This window comes from Peromyscus californicus, unplaced genomic scaffold (assembly GCF_007827085.1).
Source record: "Peromyscus californicus insignis strain IS unplaced genomic scaffold, ASM782708v3 Scaffold_11__1_contigs__length_118956290, whole genome shotgun sequence".
Classification (NCBI taxonomy): Eukaryota; Metazoa; Chordata; class Mammalia; order Rodentia; family Cricetidae; genus Peromyscus; species Peromyscus californicus.
In genome coordinates, this window is record NW_026294402.1 from 44,160,835 (window position 1) to 44,183,010 (window position 22,176).

General features: G+C 41.7%; 1 protein-coding gene across 17 annotated transcripts in view; it reads right to left on the reverse strand.

Annotated features, from left to right (window-relative positions):
* Ncam1 (neural cell adhesion molecule 1) overlaps positions 1-22,176 on the reverse strand; it is a 302,606-nt gene that overhangs the window by 204,290 nt on the left and 76,140 nt on the right. The window lies entirely within an intron of this gene.

The window sequence follows — 22,176 nt, forward strand, 5'->3', positions numbered from 1 at the left end:
GTATTATGCCTTCAAGCTCTCTCATCTGACAGGATGGAGAATTGTATGTATAGCCACCAACCTATGTGTCTGTGCTTATCTATAAACATTTCTCTCTACAGTCATCTTTATTTATGTTAAACATTACATTTATTTTAATGATCTAGAATTTTAAACAATTCAAAAGTTTTCTACTCCAAGTATGTCAGTTTTAAAAACTAATATGTCATTTGCATTTTAAATTTACAATGGCTCCTAAGACTGCTGATCAATGTGCCTGTTATTTGGAACTGGTTCAGCTGTATCTGTAGGGAGTGAACATCCTGGGTCTTACCTATAAAATGGAGACATTGATGATATGAACTGCAAAGGATTATGGGAGAATTAAATAAGGTGATGTAGTTCAGTGTTCAGAATGGAACCTAAAACACAATAAAATTTTAATAAATGGTGGATAAAAAAACTTAAAATGGGGGAAAATGTCAGGAAGAAAAATATATGGCAATATAACTTTGATCTAGATTTACATTAGTGCTATTCATTTGCCATTTGGCTCTAAGTTAGGCACTAACTTGTGTGCATTATTTTACTACATGTGTGTCCCCTTCAAAGATTAAACAGCCATGTTACTCCTGCACAAGAATACTCAGAACCTGATTTCCTAGTACACAGGATCACCTTCCACTTCGAGATGGGTAAATGGGCTAAGAACAGTTCTCCCAGTAAGGAAGAAGAGGGACAGTAACACGCTCCATCAGAATGTCAGTCATCCAGCAGCAGGCATGCCATTTAATGGAAGGTAGTCAGGGTTCCCACAGAATAGAAAGTCAATTCCTCCAGCTGATCAGAGCTGTCTCAAAACTTGTAAGATCTTTCCATGTAAATCTTCAGTAACATGATCAGAGACATCTTCTGTCTTTCATAAGAAGAAATATGACCACATTTGGCAAAGAAACTGCCATTTTTTTCTTCCCAAATGCCCCAATGAGATACTAGTAACATATTAAAGATTATGTTTCCTTTGTACTGAATTTGAGTTAATGCTGATGGATCCTTCCAGCATATTCTAGTCCTCTCAAAGATCACTCAGACTTCACTTAAACTGAAGTTGTTTTTTTTTTAATCCCTATAATATTACACCCACTAGGGTTGGAATGGACCAGAGCATCATGGTTGCATAACACAGACTCTGCCTGGAGGAAGTCCTCACAACGTAGCTAAATCCGGTACACTGGGAGTGAATGGCCACGGGAGCACAGTGTAATGGATAAACCACCATCTAAGTCACTTTAGAGATGTGGCCTGTGAGCCTACTCAGCATCATGAGCACTGACATCTTGTGAAGAAACACCCCATCAGAAGAACTCCACATCACCATCAACATGGACCCTGAGTGTTCTCAGAACAAGTAGACCAGCTCAAGACTCAGAGCTGATCTGAGCTTTGATTATAACATCAAGGTCAGGCTTCTCCTGGAGACAAAACTTCTCAGTAGGAACCTTGCCAGTGCCTGCAGGGCCAGGCTAGTTCTGAGCAGGCAGCAGATCCAAATCAGCATTAACAGCATGCAGCACCCAAAAGTACACAGGGAAATTGCTATGACTCTCAGGCCAGAAGAACTGCCCCTGGGTTGGTATTGTCCTCACTTGCCTCATGCTGGTTCAGTTTTCTCTCTTCTGACTCTGCCTGAAATATCCCCAGCTGGCATCCCATTTACCTCCAAAGTGAAATTCAGAAAGAATCCCTGTCCCTTCAGCACCTCTGGTTGACTCAGGTACTCTGACCTTTTGATGGTTACTAAGGTTCTTTCTGACCCGCAGGATCTTTGTGTACCTTCTCTCTACCATTTCTACGCTCTCATTCTTCACAGGTATGAGCTCTTCTAGACTTTCAACCTTTTATTTAGATTTATTTCCTTATAGAGATCTTCGCTGGCCTATCACTTTAAGGAGGCTCCTAACTCCTTCATTATTTTATGGCCCAGTACCCTGTTCACTGTTCCATGACCCTCAGCATGGTTTATATTAATTTCACTTGTTCGCTTACTTACTTCATGAGGACAGGGAGCACACTGGTTCTATCTGTCACTGTGTGTCTTGTGCCTAGCAGTGTGTAGACATTGATGTAAATCACTTGGGCTGCCAGCATCACATTCAGTAAAAGAAGTGAGACACAGATGGTCATAGATTATGTGTGTCTGCGAAATATTCAGAGCGGGCAAATCCATAGGGTCAGAGTCTGGATCAGTAGTTGTCAGATATTGGGAGAATAGAAGAAGTAGCTGCTAACTGGGTAGAGAATTTCTTTTTGTAGTGATAACAAACTCCCCCTACTAGACTAGACAGTAGTAACGGCTGAACAACACAAGCAGTATACTGAGTGCCATTAATAGCAATTTTCTTGCCATGAGTACTTATGTGACAGAAGAAGCCTGGGTTGTAGGAACAGATGCACTGTGAGCATGCTGTCTTCTATTGCTGATTTGGGTCTACAACGTCCTCCCAAGTCTCGGGTATTAAGTGTTTGGTCCTCATCCTGTGGTAGGTGGCAGTAGAACCTCTAGGATGTGGGACTGAGAAGAGGGGTGTGCCCTGGAAGAGCACTCCAGGGCTCCAGCTCCTTCTCTCCCGGTCTACCAGCCGCCCTGAGATCAACAGACCTCCTCTGCCTTGTGCTTCCACCATGAGTGGTGTGGAATCCAGGCCCAGAGCCACAGCACCACATGACCATACTCTGAAAGCTCCTCTGCTAAGAAGGAGGGCCAGGTTTTTAACCACACAATCCCATCTTTAAAGAAACTACATCCTAGTCAGATGTGGTGCACATCTGTAACTCCGGCACTTGGGAGGCTGATGCAGGAGATTGCAAGTTTGGGTGCCAAACTGGGCCACACAGTGAGTTTCACAGAGCCACGATGAGACCCTGGCAGATAAAAAATGGATGGAATCAAAATGGAGGAGAAAGTTACAGGGAAAAGGAAGAAGGAAATGGAGACTAAAAAGAAAAAAAGGGAATCCCATTTTTTGAGACAAGGATGAATCTAGAGAACATTGTACTAAGTGAATACTGCTAAGCATAGAAAGACAAACACTGCAAATTCTACAGGATCTCACTCCTGGACACTGAGGAAAATGACAGGTTGTCAGGGGCTGAGGAGGGGAGCCAGAGGGGGGATGGTCAAATGGAATGGAATTTCAGCCAGCCAAGGTAAGCTCTAGAGCCAGCTATACATAGTATGTCTCATAATAGCACTTCATTATGCTCTTAAAATCTGCTGAAAGGATAGATCCTAATTTAATTTTTAATTGACAGATAAAGTTATGTGTGTTTAGCACACACAACGTGATGTTTAGACATTTTCTAAAACACTGAAATGGCTAAAATAAGCTAAGACACGCTTAGGGGGCTTCTGTAAAGTTCTCTCCACTCCCATTCTTTATTCTTCCATCCACTTCCAACACCGTGAGCAACACCTTGTGTGCTCTCCCACGGCTCTGGGAAATGACTAATGACAACTAAAACTGCATGTTCAATAAAAACGCAGGGGCACACTGAGGCGATGGCATGCAAACTACATAAATGTGGTCCCTTGTCACACACAGGCTTTATATTTGGGAATTTTAGACAGTAAAACTTGCAGCTGAGAAGCAGTGATTCAGCCTTTGGACAGGGAGCCAGGGGAGACCTTCTGAATCTCTCACAGTTTACACCCCCGTAAGGAAAAACACAACTTTTCAGAGCTATGAATAAATTGCATTCTTTTTTGCAGGTTCACAGAAAGGGGGAATCTTTATGAATCAACTTTTAAAACTATAAACTGAACCTGAGTTATTGCCAAAGATACATAAAACTGTGAAGAAATACACACATAGTATCTTAAGGAACCAGGTTAAGGCATTAAAGTAAAGATGGCTGCTATATACATACATCCAAAGAAATATCCCAAAGTAATTCATGAAGTCAAAAGAGGGACATGAATTCTCAGCTATCCCCTGCAATCCACCACCAAGGCATTGTAAAAAAAAAAAAATGAATCAAGCAGAGTGAATACTCTCAGAATCATAACAATCATATGTAGAACTTGTCTAAAAATGTTTCTGAATTTCCTTTACAATGAAGCAGCCAAGATCAATAAAACTCAGAGACAAATGCTCTCAAGCCAGGAATGATTAAATCATGAAAGTCCTCAACTTTTCTATGTCGATCAGGTGATCACTAGACCATCAAATTGCTATTCAGTGCTTTATAATATGTCCTTATTCATTCCTTCTATCTCCCGTCAGCATGAACTTCTTTTGGCATCCTGGTGAGGAATGGAAGTCCTGGGTCTCATCCTTGTTGCCATTATAAAATATCTGACAAAAGTAACTCGAGGAAGAAAGGTTTTATTTAGCTCACAGTCTGAGGGTGCAGTCCATCATGGTGGACAGCCATGACAGCAGAAGAGGCAGCTGGTCACACTGTGTCCTCAGATGGAAAGCAGAGCAATGGATATTGGTAGTTCTGCTTGCTGTCTTATTTTATTCAATCCAGCACCCTAGCCCATGTGATGGTGCCACCAACATTTAGGGTATGATTTCCCACTTCAATTAATCCAGTCTAGAAACTCTCTCATAGACAGGCCAAGAGGTTTGTCTCCTACGTGATTTAAGATCCTGTCAAGTTGATGATCAATACTAACCATCATATATTGTGAGTTCCTTGTTTTCAATGAAACATATTACTAGTCAGCATGTGTTGTGTCAAATGCTTTATATACATTATCCTTAAAATATTTCTCCTTTTAAAGGAAAGAAACCACTCACTCTGGCAGGTTGTACTTTTCAAAGACTGCCACAACAGTATTTCCACACCTCTCAGGGTCTTGTACAATGTGGTCTTGGTCCCAAGAGGTAGACTATCATCTCTTCATGACAACTAGGTTGTTTCTTGAGGACAATTCTTCCCCTAGAGTTCCAGGCAAGAAAATCTACATTGTGCTGCCTAGTTTTACGCCAACATGCCACAAGCTATAGTAATCTGAGACAAGGGAACCTCTATTGAGAAAATGCCTCCATAAGATCAGGCTGTAGGTAAGCCTGTAGAACATTTTCTTAATTAGTGATTGATGGAGGAGGTCTCAGCCCATTGTGGGTGGTATCACCCCTAAGAAGGTGGTTCTGCGTTCGATAGGAAAGTAAGGTGATCAAGACATGAGGAGCAAGCCAATAAGCAGCACTTCTCCATGGCCTCTGCATACTTCCTGTCTTGACTTTCTTCAGTGGTGAACAGTGATGTGGAAGTGTAAGCCAAATAAACCCTTTCCTCTTCAAGTTGCTTTGGTCATGGTGTTTCATCACATAATAACAATAACCCTAACTAGAATGTACATCTTATCTCATATCCTCTACACTCATGGGCAGTAAAATGGCAAATGAGAGGGAAGTTGTTCATCTAATGAACAACATGGCCTACTGCCCACAGAGTGTCCTCACCTTGAATGTCCCATAGGCAATCAAATCTAGAAGTGCACAATTGCATTTATTCATCTTCTCTGTGCTAAATCAGCTAATTTAGTAGTTTCTGTTTGATTGGGGTTATGCCCCTGTCATTTTACATACATTTCCACTTATCTTTCTTCTGTATATGTAACACAGGGCTAGTTTAGACAGTAGTCAGCTCTTTAATGGACTCAAAATAGCCCCTAACTGGCCTGAGTCCAAATTCAGACTCTCAGGTAGCCAGAGTGGTCTGATTAAAATGTAAGTGTGTCCTTTCATCCCACTTAAGTTCTTCCACCATCCTCTTTGCTTACAGGATGAAACCCAACTTCTTCCACACTGCAAACAAAGCCCTCCATCATCCCACCCCACCCCTCCTCAGCACCCTAACACCTCACCCTCTTCCCTTCAGTTTTAGGCCTTCCATGTCTTTGCTCAGGCAGTCCCCTCTGTGCTGCTCTATCTCTCTGTTCTTCCCTGTACTTTCAAGTTGGCTCCTGGTCAGTATGGTTTAGCTCACATGTCCCTGCTGCTTGCAAGGACACTTGTACTTCTCATCACTCCTCAGCTGCAGGAGAGGATCCCTATCTCAGAGATTTAGGCTAGCTCTATCATTATCTATCCAGCACCTTCTATCACACTAACTACTCACGTAATTTGAAGAAACTATTGACTTGTTCTTTCTTTCTGCACACCTAACATGAAGCATACTACTATTTCTTAGTACATCAAGAACTGTTAATGATTGGGTGAGTTACAACTATATAAACATCAATATGTTACTTCCCTATTGCTATGTTTAATAGCAGTTTTATAACTAACTTAGTGACTTAACACAATACACATTTATCGTCTTACAGTTTTGGAGGGTCAGTAGACACAGCACAGCTTAGCTGGATCTTCTGATTTAGGGGTTCAACCCTCCCCATTAAAGTGCTGGTTGGTGCTATAATCTTATCTGAGTCTCAACTGGGAAAGGGCCTGCTCTCAAGCTCACACAGGTGCTGATAGCATTTATTCCCTCCCTCCTTCCCTCCCTCCCTCCCTCTCTCCCTCCCTCCCTCCCTTCTTTCCTTCCTTCCTTCCTTCCTTTATTTCACTTATTTCTGTGCTACTGGCCCAAGGACTTCAGTGGCTCTCAGCTGGACACTAACCACAGGTCCCTTACTACAGTATAACCAGAAGGAACAAGTCTCCCAGCAAGAAAAACACCAGCCTTACATGATGTGATTATAGACTAGCCAAGCATGCCTGTAATTCCAGCAATGGAGAGACTGAGGCAGGAGGGTTGCCTTGAGTGCAAGGCTAGTCCAGGCTACAATATGAGGCCCTATTTCAAAAACAAAATACGGACAAAACAAAAAGGAATGGATAGCCCATTACTTTTGCTGTGTGTTCTATATTGTAGCGAAATAGGCCATCAGTCTTGCCAGGACTCATGGGGTGGTACACAGAGGCATGAATACCAGGACACAGGGACCCCAGGGCCATGTTAAAAATTGTTCACTACACAGATCTTATTTTAACAGTCCTCACCATAAAGTATGGATAGCTACCACAGCCAGGACCAGACTGGGCACAGCATGGAGTTTTAGTTTAGGGACATGTTTACATGGAAACAGTATTTATAATAGTAGATCACTTTTCTTGCTTTGGACATAACTTCCCATCACTACAGAATTCTTCAACTGATAATAATAATAATAATAATAATAATAATAATAATAATAATAATAATAATAGGGGCTGGAGAGATGGCTCAGTGGTTAAGAGCAATGACTGCTCTTCCAGAGGTCCTGAGTTCAATTCCCAGCAACCACATGGTGGCTCACAACCACTTGTAATGAGATCTGGTGCCCTCTTCTGGCCTGCAGGAACACATGCAGGCAGAATACATATATACTGTATATATAATAAATAAATAAATCTTTAAAAAAATAATAATAATATAATTCGGGGTTGGGGTAAACCCTAAATTGAAAATATTGACTATTTCCATTTCTGCATTTCTCTCAGTGTCATTATTTTTGTAACTGGCTCTTCAGATTACTAGAATCTTCTTAAATCATTGATTTTTCATCCATTTTACACAGTGTTTGGGGCCTGGGAGGCACAGCTTTATTTAGTACATCTCAATAATTTATAGCCAACAATACACTATGGAAAATATCAACCTTGTAAAAAATAAAGTTTAGAAAGTAAGAGATGTTGCAGCTTTCCTTAGAGGAAAGCAGAATTTATGAACATAATGCAAGTCAAAAAGTATATTAAGACATTTTAAAACATAAAGAATGTCCTTAATATACAGCCCAGCGCAGAGGGGCTCCTGAGGGCTGTGTTACATTGCTGATAGTCCTGCATGATAAACTAAATTATGACGGGGCCCACCCTTCTCCACACAAATCAGCCCTGAAAATGGCCAAGGAGACAGCAGTCACTTCAAGGTATAATTTGTTTCAAGGTCTTCCTGTGTTCTGACTTTTTAAGCAGCCAGTCTTTTTCATAAGTGTTTTGTTTCCATTTTGGCTGTCTTTCATTTTCTCTTTGACCCTGAAGTAATTGCAACAGTCAGGGAGAAGGCCCTAGATGCTGTAGAAGGGAGGCAATGCATAAAGGCAAACACCATGTCTTCTTCTTCTTCTTCTTCTTCTTCTTCTTCTTCTTCTTCTTCTTCTTCTTCTTCTTCTCCTCCTCCTCCTCCTCCTCCTCCTCCTCCTCCTCCTCCTCCTCCTCCTCCTCCTCCTTCTTCTTCTTCTTCTTCTTCTTAATTATTAAATGGCAGCATTGGAGATTGAACCTAGGCTTTGTGGATTTAAGGCAAGTACCATGCCATAGAGCCATAGCCCCAGTCCCACAATTTAGATAGCCCACCAAATCCATTAAGCTATTAGGATCTTTAAAGCCTTAAAGACAAAGCCACCTTGGTTCTCTAAAATGCCAGGAGATCAAAGTGGAGATCCATGGTGAAAACAGCCTACCAGGCTTTTTTTTTTTTTTTTTTTTTTTTTTTTTTTTTTTTTTTTTTTTTTAGCAAGGAAAGCATTTTCTAGTGAACTTAAATTGAATAGTCTCTGAGGTATACATCCCCATGACTTCTCTTAGATTTTAGGGTTTCCATGGGGCCTCCAATAGCATCCCAAGGATTCACGTGGCAGTTTCCTTCCTCAAAGGCAGAAACAGGTGACAAGGACTACAGTGTGTGCCATAGATAAGGGGTTATGACATTGAGGGTGGGACTTTTAAGTTTAGCCTGCACATTCTCCAGCCCTAGAACTAAACTGGCTGATATTGGACTCAATGAAGTATCAAGGTGTTTAAAAAGAAAATGAGACAAAGACTTTTAGGGAAGAGCAATCTTCATTTAATGTCACTTCATTTCTCTGATCTTCAGCTCCTCGTGCACAAACTGCCTGTTTTGTATGTAGGCTGTGATGCATTAGATTCTAGCCTGAATTCAGATCTAGATATCTCTGAACACATCTGGGTAACAATAGGGTGTGTTGGGGGGAGTTTATTAGATGACTCTGTACATAAAAGCCTGGGATACCCATAGCAACTGAACTTATTCTAAGGTGGTAGATGGCCAGGTTTCCCCACTATGACATGAGGGTGGAAGCAGTGTGGACTCAAACATGGTAGACTATGTACATCCATGCCCAGCCTAGACCTATGAGCTTGGACAAGAGCCAAGAGAACAGCAGTGTGGGCATCCAAAGGATGTTTGTCAGGGAAGCACTTTGGGTCATATGGAGGAATGCCGAAGTTTCAATGTCCTCTCTAAACTTTATCCTGAGATTAACTGCCATTGTAACAGTATTAATAGGTAGTAAGCCTGGTAAGAGGTGGCCGGGTCAGGCAAGTTCTGCCTTTTCAAATGGATCAAGGCTGTTGTGGAATAATCTTTTTGTACAACTGTGAAGATGTGTCACTCAGATTGGTTTATTAAAAAGCTGAATGGCCAACAGCTAGGCAGGATTTCTAGACACAGAGAGCACTGGAAAGAAGAGAGGGGTAGGGGAGACACGAGGTGGAAGCAGGAAAGTGAGATGGACAGTATGTAGATGAAGTAAGTGAGCCTGGGGCAGCACATAGATTAATGGGAATGGGTTCATTTAAGTTATAAGGGCTAGCTAGAAACAAGCCTAAGCTATCAGCTGAGCTTTCATAATTAATAATAAGTCTCCGTGTCATGATTTGGGAGCTGGCTGGCAGGACAGAGAAAAACTGACTACACAGGAGTGAGCCCAGTTTCTCTCACATACACATCCTCTTTGCCCTCCTACCACACTGTGACATAGCAACAAAGTCCTCTATAGATTCCCAGCACCATGCTCTTGGACTATCAGCCTGGAGGACTCCAAGTAAGTTCTTGTCTGTATTGAGTATTCACTTTGTAATATTCAATTACAGCAATAGAAAACTCAAGGTACTTGTGGGAAATCCTGGTGTATGGATGGAGACCAGGAATAATCATATCATTATTATCAATGAAACTCTCACAGCAGTTACAGGAAGGGCAGGCTAGTGAGAGCTGGGTCATCAACACTATTAGTCACATTGCAAAAAATTCTGGAAAGCAAGATGTTTGGTAAAGTCAGACTTTATGGAGCTTTATTTAAATCAGAAAACAAGTAAAATATCCCTTCAGTTATTGTAAGGCAAGAGACTACCACCAGACCATGCTAATGCATGTGTTTTGGTGAAATGATTTGGTTTTTCCTGGATACCTGTTCATGGCTGCTCCATTTACCCAGAATTCAGTGAGGACTCAGCTCTCTGGGGCGGTGGGGATGGGCACCACTGCAAAGCTCTGTTCAGATTAAGCGCAAGATGGAAATCCAGCGACCATTTCATTAAAGAGGATTTTAAGACATACCAAATCTGTTTCCCTGCAGATCAAGGGTCCTTCAAACTTCATTTTAATTAGCAGTGTTTCAAAGGAAAAGTCCTTTATCTATTTATTCTTGAAAAAAGGAAGTTCAGGTTTTCCTCCCTTTGAAATTGCTTTATTGACTCCAGTTGCAACAATTCCCTCAGGTAGGTACCACCAGCACATCCAATTCAACCAAGGACTGGATTCGATTACTGTCAGGTAAACAACTTACTCCCTGCACAGCCACAGTCCCAAATGAAATCCCCATGTTATTGAATTGAACGTCCTTCCAAGAAGAAAACTTCTAAGACCTCATACCAAACCATGCAGAGAGCTAAGAGTTCTCAGAGCCTTAGAAGCATCGCATCCCCAAGGTGATGAACTCAATCCTCGAGTCCACATTTCTATCACCCTTCAGGATAGCAATCTGATATAGGTATCAAAAGTCACAAAAACCTTTGTTTACACTTTTAGATGTAGTCATTCCATCTCAGAGAATCAACCTATACTGAGAAAAGAAAATTAATGTAGAAAACAACAAAAATCTTCATTTGTGATGTTGTTTAGAGGGGGACATGTTTAAGTAAACTTACATTCAATAAGAAGTAGTTAAACATATTATATAATTTAATATTTTGCAGATATCTTCAGATACTAAAGCTAGCATGGTAAAATGTCTGAAATAACAGAAATATCACAAAGAACTTATGACGGTTTGTGCTATAATAAAAAATGACTTATAGGTACTAGAGAGTTGGATGAGAGGTTAGGAGCACTGGCTGCTCTTGTAGAGGATCCAGATTTGGTTCCCAGCAGCTACATGGTAGCTCACAACCACCCAGAACTCAAGTTGCAGGGAACCCAATGCCCCCTTTTGATCTCCATAGGCACCAGGTACACACATGGTACACATACTTCTGTAGGCAAAAAAAATTCATGCACATAAAATAAATAAATCTGAAAAACATTTTTAAAAAATGACGTATGAGGCATGTGACTTTAAATGTAGGGGGAAAAAAAAGCTAGACACCGAAGTGCTAAAGCGATTTATTCTTAGAAAAAGGTTTACAGTAATTTTTATTTTCTTCTTTTCAGTACATTTGAAAATTTTCTACAAAAAGCATGTATTACTTCTAATAATAAAAATAAAGTATTGATTGCACCCTGGTTAGCTTTCTGATGCTGGGGTGAACAGCATGACCAAAAGCCCTTGGGGAAGGACCTATGTCACTTTCATGCTATGGTCCATCACCAAAAATGCTAAGCCATGAACTCAGGGCAGGAGACTGAAGTAGAAACCGTGAAGGAATCCTGCTACTTGCCTTGCTACCTCTGGCTTGCTTCTTAAGCAACTGGGACCTCCCTGCTTAGGGCTGACACCACCTCCTATATCAGTTAGAAATCAAGAAAATGCTCCCAGAGACACGCCCACAGGCCAGTCTCATGGAGGCCAATCTCAACTGAAGTTCCCTCTTCCCAAGTATGTCAAGTTGACAACCAAAGCTAGCTATCACAGGCGGTTACAATTAGAATTAAAAGACTTGAAAATAATTGATTACAACCTCTTATTTTACATATACTAATTCTGTAGATAAATTGTATTAGGGAGAAAGGAACTTTGTCATCAGAAAGGAAAAATAATTAATCCATGCTGGTATTATCTTTAAATTTAATCTAAAATTAAATGAATTAAAGTATATTCAAATAAGTAATAGATTATGAAAAGGAAGACTGTCGGTCAAGTCTCCAGCTAGGGAAGGTCAATGAAAGACATTTGCAATGCTTGATGAATGCTTTACCCTTTTTTTTTTTTTTTTTTTTTTTTGGTTTTTCGAGACAGGGTTTCTCTGTGTAGCTTTGCGCCTTTCCTGGAACTCGCTTTGGAGACCAGGCTGGCCTCGAACTCACAGAGATCCACCTGGCTCTGCCTCCCGAGTGCTGGGATTAAAGGCGTGCGCCACCACCGCCCGGCTTGCTTTACCCTTTAAACCCAGTTATTTTACCTAGGGAATTAAGTCTGACACTGGACACTAGTCCCCCAAATGCATATAATCTTAAACAAAAATACAGAACATCCCTTTTGGGGGTTTACAAAGACCCTGCACCTGGTCCATGGGTTCCCAACATTAGTGTGACTTATGCTGTATGTTGTTACATAAATCTGAACAGCCTGGAGTAGAAATGACAGAATAAAGAGGAAGAACATAGTTACTGTAAACACAACATTCACTCTGGCTTTGTATTTGAAGAAGTCTGTGTCTCATAATTATTTTTATTATCTGTGTATATCTGGAGAATATTTCATCCTATAAGGTCTGTATATACACCAGTGTATCTATGTCATGATATAAAACATTTCTCATCAAAGGCTGGAGTTAAATAGTAGGAAGGGAATGTTCTAGAAACTCATTACTCCAGGTTAAAAAGTCTGGCACTAGAAGGGAAAAATGTCATCAGAGTGATTTTACAAAATACCTCCAGCTTTTTTTTTTAGAGGAAACAAGGAGAAAGACTGGGATTCCTCAAGCTTTCCATAAAAATTAAAAGGAATTAAAATTTAGGGTCAGGGCCTGGGCAAGTAGTTTCGAATTCCTTTTGGTCCATTTTCCACAAGAACTCAGGTGCCTTATTTCTCTTGGCGAGCTAATTCCTGCCGTTACAGCCAACGCGCATCTACGAAGGGATTGGACTCAAGGGTGTATGCCTTAATTTTCTCTCCTTAGGCATTCCACTTCTTTTTCATGTCTTATTGGTTTCTATCTATCTGTCTGTCCTCTTCCCTTATCTTATCTCAACAAAATCAAGGGTGAAAGTGGGAAAATTACACAAGATTGACAATTCATTCTGAGACATTCATATCAGCCCCGAGAAGAAAACTGTGTTTCAGACTCTCCCTACCCCACGTGCCAGAATCAAAGGATTTCCTACCACTGGGCTTGCTTGTGTCCAATTAAGACAGTTTTCATAACCACGCTCTCTTCCTCCTCTGCTTCAGCCACGTTACCTGAGTGGCCCTCAGATCTTGCTTGTCAGTAGGACAGACATGGACTCATTTTGTTTTAGGGGAAATGATTCTGACAGATCTTTCGCTCAAGGGAGTGTACAGAGTGGAAGCAATTTGTACCAGGGTGGTGCCTGGTGCTGCCCCTCCGACACCTAGCCTTTACAGCTCCTGCTGTCTATCCATCAGGGAAGTCCTGTCCTCTCCCTGGGAGGCCCAGGCAAAGTTCATTTTGACCTTCCCTGAGAGCGCTCTAAAGAGTGTATGGGAAAAGAACCATCCTCCTGCAACCAGAGTGAAGGCAGAACCTTGGGCATTTCTAGGAGACACATTCAGTTCTTCATTGTTAATCCGCTGCCCTTGTGAAGCTTGCTTGGTGATATCTAAACTCACTTGGAGATACCTGAACTAACTGGGTGATATCTGAATTGATGGGCATAGGCTGCCTGCTGCCTTGGGAAGCAGAGGTTCCATCCATTCATGACTTATTGGTTTCAGCCCAAGATGTTACTAATATTTAAGACTTTTTTCACTATTGCTTGTATGAGGACCCGGCTATAGTCTTAAGATTATTTTAAAATAAGTTATTTTAAGTGTGATCTTATTTTTAGTTTTAAGTGTAGTTTCTTAGTGATTTTCTTTGGCCAGAATTCCCTCAAGAAAGTAAATATTTAATTAAATATTTAATTAAATAAATATTGGAAAAATAGGATTCACTCTCCTCTATTATTTAAAGAAAATGTTGCACATTGGGGAAAAATAGTCAATTCTAGATTTTCAACCTTATAGGAACTTATATGTTTTAGTAAACAAACAAACAAAACCAGAAGTATAAAGTCACCCATCTCCTGTGCACCTAGGTACCTCCTTCCTGGCCACATAAAAATCATATGTGTGACAATTACAGTACTTAAAAGACAGATCATCACAGCTGGGTGGTGGTGGCACACACCTTTAATCCCAGCACTCGGGAGGCAGAGCCAGGCAGATCTCTATGAGTTCAAGGTCAGCCTGGTCTACAGAGCGAGATCCAGGACAGGTACCAAAACTACACAGAAAAACCCTGTCTCTCACACACACACACACACACACACACACACAAAAAAAAAAAAAAGAGCAAAAAGACAGATCATCAATCATATCGTTGTTTATCTGTGAAGGCTCATATACTATTCATCCATCTATCTACTATCTATCCATCCATTTATTACCCTTCCTGCTTTCTTTCTTCTTCCTTCCCTCTCTTGTTCTCTTTCTCCCTTCCCTTCCTTTTCTCTATGCCTATCTACCCATCTGCCCATCTCTCTATCTATCCATCTATCCATCTATCTATCTATCTATCTATCTATCTATCTATCTATCTATCTATCTATCTATCATCTGCTATATTGCTACCATGAAAACATTTAAGATGCTGAACGTGTATTTTCCCAGCCAGGATCTTTGGTCTTGCTATCGAAAAGAGTCATTTCCTATTCACCTGTCACTGTAAAAGCAAGTACTAGTTTCAGGCAACAGAGCTGCCTACAACACTAAGTGTAAGTTACAGGTCCTGTGTGCCTTCCACCAGCTGTGTTTTGATCCCACCAGTAGAAGACAAGAGCAGAATAGCTTAATAGCAAAGACTGCGGGCTCCTGCATTCGGCTATGTTCAAAGCAGGTCCCCTCTGTCACCAGCATGTTCCCTAACCTCTCCACTCTTCCTGTCTTCCACTGTGACACCAGGTGGTTTTAATATCAACCCTCTGGGCCTGGGTTAAATGAGTCTAAGAAGCACGGGGCTTAACCAGCACCTGGCACCTACTGAGTACCAAATAATGCCATTGTTGTGGCTTCCACAGATCACTTTCTAGCCTTCAAATTAGCACAGCCCAACAAGCACCTACCGACAAATAATTATCAAAACATGTTCTCTCTCACACATCATTTTCTCCAAACACCACTAATAGGGATGGAGGAACATGCCGTAATTCACCTTTTGAAAAAAAAAAAAAAATTCACCTGTAGCTTTGCAGTTCTACTCATCTTACCTTGGAGCTTTAAATGACAGAAGTTCTAACGTTCCCCTGGAGCTGATCTTCAAAGAATATAACACAGTTAAAAAACCAATTTAAAAAAAATCCTTTTATTCAAAGAAAAATTTCTTTGAGCTGAGCCACTTCACTCATCTCAAAGAGAAAAGTCTGTTCCTGTAACATGTTGGCCTAGTTTAGCAGACAGGTTGAAATAAAATAAAGGAATTTTATCTAGCAGGAACCAGTCATCAAGAGCGAAAAAAGAAAGGAATATTATCTCTCTGTTAAATTTGTTTGTGATACATTTTGTCAGGGGGTATAAATAATGCATGATGGCATTTCTGAGTCTCGGACCTGGCTCCAGTCTGTGCTATTGCCTTGTATCTGTCAGAGCCCACGTGGTTCCACAGGCAGCTACTCAAAGATGGCTCCCATGAGGCTGTTTCTGAAGGAAGACCACAAAGGAGCAGCCTCCCCCTGGACGCTGCCTTCCTGCACTACTACTATTCTCCCAGCAGGTGCCTCACCTTCCCAGCTGCTGGCACCTGCTCACAGCCCCCCTGCCACATCTCGTGAGGGCTTCTCTGTCTCTGCAATGACAAGTGGAGCTCTGGAAGGCAGCCATATTTCCCCACAGTCCAGGAAGGTATGGAGCCAGAGGGAGCCTGCCCAAGGCTGGGGTTCTTCCTGGCCAGGAAAAACATGCTTCCCTCCTTGTTCTAGGGTAATGCTCACAGCAAAACCAAACTCACAGCTTCATTCAAGGAAGCACTTAAACATTTAAAGAATACATTAAAAACAGGAGATGGTTTAGTTCAAAATTAACCGGTGTGTGTGTGTGTGTGTGTGTGTGTGTGTGTGTGTGTGTGTGTGTGTGTGCGCATGTGTTGTTATGTAAGTGGGTGTGTCTGAGCGTGTGTGTGACTGTGTATGAATGAGTATGCATTTGTGTATGTGAATGCATAACTGTATGAGTGTGCATGAGTGTGTGTGTGTGTGTGTGTGTGTGTGTGTGTGTGTGAGTGTGAATGTGTGGCTATGTGAGTGTGGGTGAAGGTGTGAGTGTGTCTGTACGTGAGAATGAGTGTGCGGCTGGCTTTATGTGTGTAAGAACTGGCATGATGAAACAAATGCTAAATTTGATTAAAGCCATTTTAAAAATTGCTTTTGAATTCTCCCAGAAGACTTAAGTAAAGCTTGGCAAGTTCGTCATGACGCATGAACATGTTTTGAAGGGGTTACAGGTCCAAAGTTGCCCCAACAGGCTGATAGGGGAAAGGATGGAAAAGAACTGGTAGAAGGGAACCAATTGTCTTCCTACCCTGAGTTCACAGATCTCAAAAGGACCCAGAAAATCTTGTTCCCATTAGCTAAACAGATTTTATTGGCTTTGGGTAAATACTGCCAAGGTTAAATATTATATGAAATCTTTGCTAAAAAACAGTGATCTTGATTAAACTACTGTGAAATTTTACTACAACAGGGCAAATATGCAAAAACATCTAGGCTACAGTTTAAAGCCTTCTGATCATGTGTAAGCTGACAGCATCATGCCGTGGGCCCTCCAAGGACAGGCAACCCTGTTAGACACTTTTACTTAGAAGCAGGCCTCAACAGGAACAGATCAGGAGGGGACAGTATGCTTGAGGAAAATGAGGGGTCTCTATCTGTTGGCCAATAATCTATGGTCCTCCCTGATACTCACAAAATGAAGTCTAAACCTCCAAGGAAAGTCAGTTCCCTGGGCTGCCCTCCAGATTTCCTGGCCAGCCACACCTCCAGCTCCCTCTTTCTTATCCTGGGGCAGACTCACCTGCAGTTTCCAGGGTTCCTGTTTCTTTCCACCAGTAGGAAGTAAAGCAGAAAAGAAGGCTGGACCAGATCACAGAGGATTTTTAATTGCAACATAAGGTTGCGAATCCAAAAGATGACTGGAAAGACGAGGAAGAGGGGGATGTCTGACATTTATTGAGCACTTGCTGCATGGAAGGCACGGGCTATCACTAAATAACAGGAATCAATGAAGACTTCTGAGGCAAGTGTGTGGCTGCAGTAACATCACATTCAAAGACTTGAACAACAGGTGTAGTGGGTAGCTATTCCAGCTTTGACCTGGAAGTACTTCCCTCATTGAGGCTTCTGGTAACTGTCACACCTATGAGGCGGGGCCGAGACAGGAGCCCTTAAGACCTGAGATCCGGATGTGCCAGCTCTCTTGGTTCCTGGATCCTGGATGCTGAATGTAGACCGAGCAGAGTTCTCCAGAGAACAGTGCTGGACCACACTTCACCTTTCCCGGACCCTGTAACCTATCCCTTCACTTGTAAGTTACCCCACAAAATAAACCTCCCTTTTAACTACGTGGAGTTGCCTTAATACTTCCACCAATAAACAGGTCAAAGAGCAAGTGGAGAAGGAAGCTGGCGGACCTCCTTTAGGGAACAGATAAGACAGTGAAGGGAGATGTGGGAATGCAAGGGCAGAGATGGGACTGGGGCCCACACAAAGTGACAGATGTGACAGGTGAGGAAGATAGAATTGTCATGTGAGAAGAAAGAGAAGGTAAGATGACAATGCTCTTTGGGGGAATATTCAACATCAGTGATGTGCTGTGGGGTGGGCAGGAAAATGAGAGCTGCGCCTGCGGGAGCAGAGCTGAGGACAGGCATGGTGCTTACCCACATGGACACCCTGAAGCCGCGCAGACAGAGAGGGGAGGAGCCCAAACCAAACAACAACAAAACAGCCCAACCAGTGCCTCTAAGAACACCCACATCTGGGGAAATGTAAGGGATGGAAATGTAAAGAGACAAGTAATCAGAAAGGGGAGGCAAATGGGAGCAGAGTGAGGGGAGGGAACGTCAGAGGGAGCCATACGTTACTGTGGGGTCAAAGCAGAGAAGAGTCTACAGAATTCCTAACTGGAGGCTATGCTCTTAGGAATGGCTGTCTCTGGCACACAGGTGTGGGGTGGAGATGAAAGTGGGCATGGTCCTTCTTTAAAAGCCAGCCCTGACAAGAAGAAGGAATGAGATGGAAGGAAAGAAACATTCCGTCTCTCAGGCCTAAGGAAGCCTGGTGGTGTCTACAGGCTGCTGTTGAGGGCCTGTTGGCAAAGAAAAGATTGCCAGTGAACAGGAAGGGGTGCAGACTATGACCCCAGGGTCCCGGGGAGGATAGAGGAAGAGGCAGACGTGGATAAGAAGAGCAAGGTCAGAGGCTGAAATTAGAAAGAAGAAAGTAGATTAAAGGGGTCACTTGGGGCTAGAGGGAGTGGTGCTAAGGGAGCTGGTCTCAGGGGGCGCTTTCTTCCTGTGACACAGGAAGAACGGAGAGCATGGGAGTGCTTCCGGGGGAGAGTGGGAAAGTCTCTACCTGTGTTCATCTGACCACAGGATCACTGCAGCAGATTCCCCATGGAATCACCCACCATCAGAGGGGCAGGGGCACAGGAACTGCCTTCAGCAGCTTCAGAGTGATGTTATTGTTGATGTTTAAAATAGGAAAACAATCTAAAGGTGTTTTTTTCCCCCCACACACAATGAAATACAAAAAGAAGAGACTTACAGATGCTTATATATTTTCTTTAAATGTTCCTATGGATGCCCAAGGAGCAAGCCTACACCTGGGCGGTAAGAAAGACTCCAAACAAATTTGAAGGCAGTATCCCTAGTACAGTCATCCCCCTGGTTTCACAGAGGGCAGCAGCACACTCTCCAGGGCTGCAACACGCCAAAAAATCTCTTTCCAACATTCCTGGTACAAGAAGTCTTTTAAAAACCTTTTTGAACATAAGTGGTCGTGTAGGGGTTTGTGACAGTCTTATATCAAATTTGAGAATGAAAACCGAAGATGATAAAATCCGATCTCCATCTGTTTTCTGGTTGTATGTTAAGTACAAACTATGATTCACAAAATAGTGTTAGAGGGTGTTCCTGCAGTTGGTGGAACATACATGTCACCATAGAGACTATACTGATAACTATTATATAGCTACAAACTTACGTGAATTATGTTGTGCTGTTTCCTTGAATACTTCAAATAGAAACCTCTCATGTTAATTTATATGGCACTGGACAGAATCATAACTCAAAAGGAAAGACAATTCTTACCTGTTTTAACAGGGTGGTATAAACAGGAATATGAGAGCCAAGTCATCCACAAATATGGTCCCAACCAGAGACGGGGAGAATGGGTGAGGAAAAAGAGAGAAAAAAAAAATGAAATCAATAGTGATATAAAAACATTGTCACTTTCTAAACCAATCAACAAACACTTATGGCAAAGTGAGAATGACCACTGTTTCATGGCAGACAGATTCAACTCTAGCAGCCATCATTGGCTACATTCATGGCTGCTAAATACAGAGACTTCCCACCTACAAACAATCCTTCCAAGCAGAAATTATTTTCATTTATATGCTAGAGCAATGTGCTTCAAAGTTAGAAAGGAGTAGGCAAAGTAGCTCCCAAGCCAAATTCACCCACAACTTGTTTATGTAAATAAAGTTTTATTGAAACACAGCCTCATACATTTTTTAAAGCATTCTCTGTAACTACTTTTATTCTATACTGGTAGAGGAAAAGAACCACATGACCCACAAAAATAGAATATTCGTTATTTATACCTCCATCCTTGTTTGAGACAGACTGACACTATATAGCTGAGATTGTCCTCTAACTCATGATCCTCTTGCCCCAACTTCTTAACTGCCGGGATCTCAGGTACGTGACACCATGCCCCTGGCTGGCCCATTATTTAAATGGCTTGCTGACTACTTTTTCAAAGTGATGACCAAATTTCTTTACCATTTTTGTTCTTAGACAATTACATCCCAGCACGGAGCAAAACTGTTCCTAATAGTGGCCACCATTAGCGTACATGACTATTATATAATTGGAAAACAGCCAATCTGAACTGAAAGGTGTAAAATATATGTGGAATCTCAAAGACTCAGCAACAATAGAAAAGTAAATTCTTGATAATTAAAAGAAGGATTACATGTCACAACGATAATAATGTATACACTTAGTTGAGTAAAATATATTATTAAAATTAGTTTCCACTATATTTTTATATTGTTGATGTGGCTATGAGAAAAATGGAAATGCATGATGAAATTCCCATTTTGTTTCTATTGGATGGTTGTGGTTTAATGTCTAGACCCTGAATAAATAATTCTCTAAAACTTAGAGTTTTCCCAGCTCTGTCCCTAAAATAACCCCAGGCTTTATTCCTAGGATTTAAAAGCAAGGGATAGGTAACTTGTTGCTCCTCAGTTTTCTTAGCAATTAGTTTGTACAACTTTTCTTGTTAATTTGGTCTTTAAGACAGTTGAGTAAAAGAGTGAAGATGTTGGTGTTCCATTACTGTCTGCATGTAGGAACAGTGTAAGCTACTGGGATCAAACTGTTGAGTTATGAATTTGGTGAAGGCCAATTAGGTTTTTCCGTCATCCTTCAAGATATGTTAAGAGCAATACAAGCTGCATCACTAGCCAGGTCTCACAGCATACAAAGAAGTAAGGGGAGGGGTCAGGGAGGTGGCACATTGGTTAAGGCACTTAATGAACAAGTATGGGGATCAGAGTTTAGACCCCCACAAACTCACAGAAATGTTAGATAGACATGGCAGCCAGTCTATAATCCCAGCCTCCTAAAACAGAGACAGAGCAAGCTGACTACCCGCATTGACAAGCTCTGAGTGAGACAACCTGCTTCAATGAATAAGGTGGAAGAGCAATCAAGGATGATTGCAAACAACCTCCACACACAAGTACATGTATTCACACAGATGCAAATCATGCACATGTACTCATACAGATACAAATCATACATAGACATATACATACCACACACACACACACACACAATCCTCTGCTAGGCAGTCAAATTCAAGTTAGCCTAAACTTGCCAAATGCAAAAAAATCACATCTAAATGAACTTTATTTATTTAGGATGCGTACTTTATTATTACTACAACCTCACACACATTCTGCTCAGCGTTTGCCTCACTTAACACCCAAAGGTCAACAGATGTGAAATGCAGTTGTTTCAATCAGTTAACTTTTCCCTTTGGTTAGGCATATTATTTCTATGTAAATCTTGGATGTATAATTAGACAAACCGACAACATTTACATAAATGATGAGGTGTCTGGAGCTCTGGAGAGGAACATTCACATCAGGTCCCACAGTATTTATGAAACCTGACAACCACATGCCAAGAAATAAACACCCAGTTCTCCCAAGCCTGACTGTGAATAGGAGAGCCATTTCCACTACTCAGGGGAGCAGACTCACAGTTCAAACACACAGCAACTGCCACAGGCAGGTAGGACAAGAAGTGGTCCCCTCACCATCTTTACAGGATCTTAAATTTTGGCTAATTTCAACTCTATAGGGCCAAATACGAACTCTCTCTCTCTGTGTGTGTGTGTGTGTGTGTGTGTGTGTGTGTGTGTGTGTGTGTGTGTTTTCATGTGTACACCTGTATGTATATGTGTGTAAAAGTCAGAAAGGGATTGTCCCATCTCTTCCTCCAGTATGGGGATCCTAGGTGCAAGCTCTCTTACCTAGCTGTTTACATGGGCCCTGGGTATCTAACTCAGTTGCCCAGGCTTGCACATTACAGACCGAATCATCTCCCTAGTTTCTAAATCTGAATTCTTTAGGAGACGAACTGAAGTCCAGTTTCCCCCAATTCTGGTTAAGAGCTTTCTTAAGCATGGTCTTTCCATTGTCTTTCCAACTATCTGGTCACCAAAGTGGTGCTCACTCCAATCCAGGTCAGTCCACTATGCCTGATAAAGGAGGATACAGAATAAATA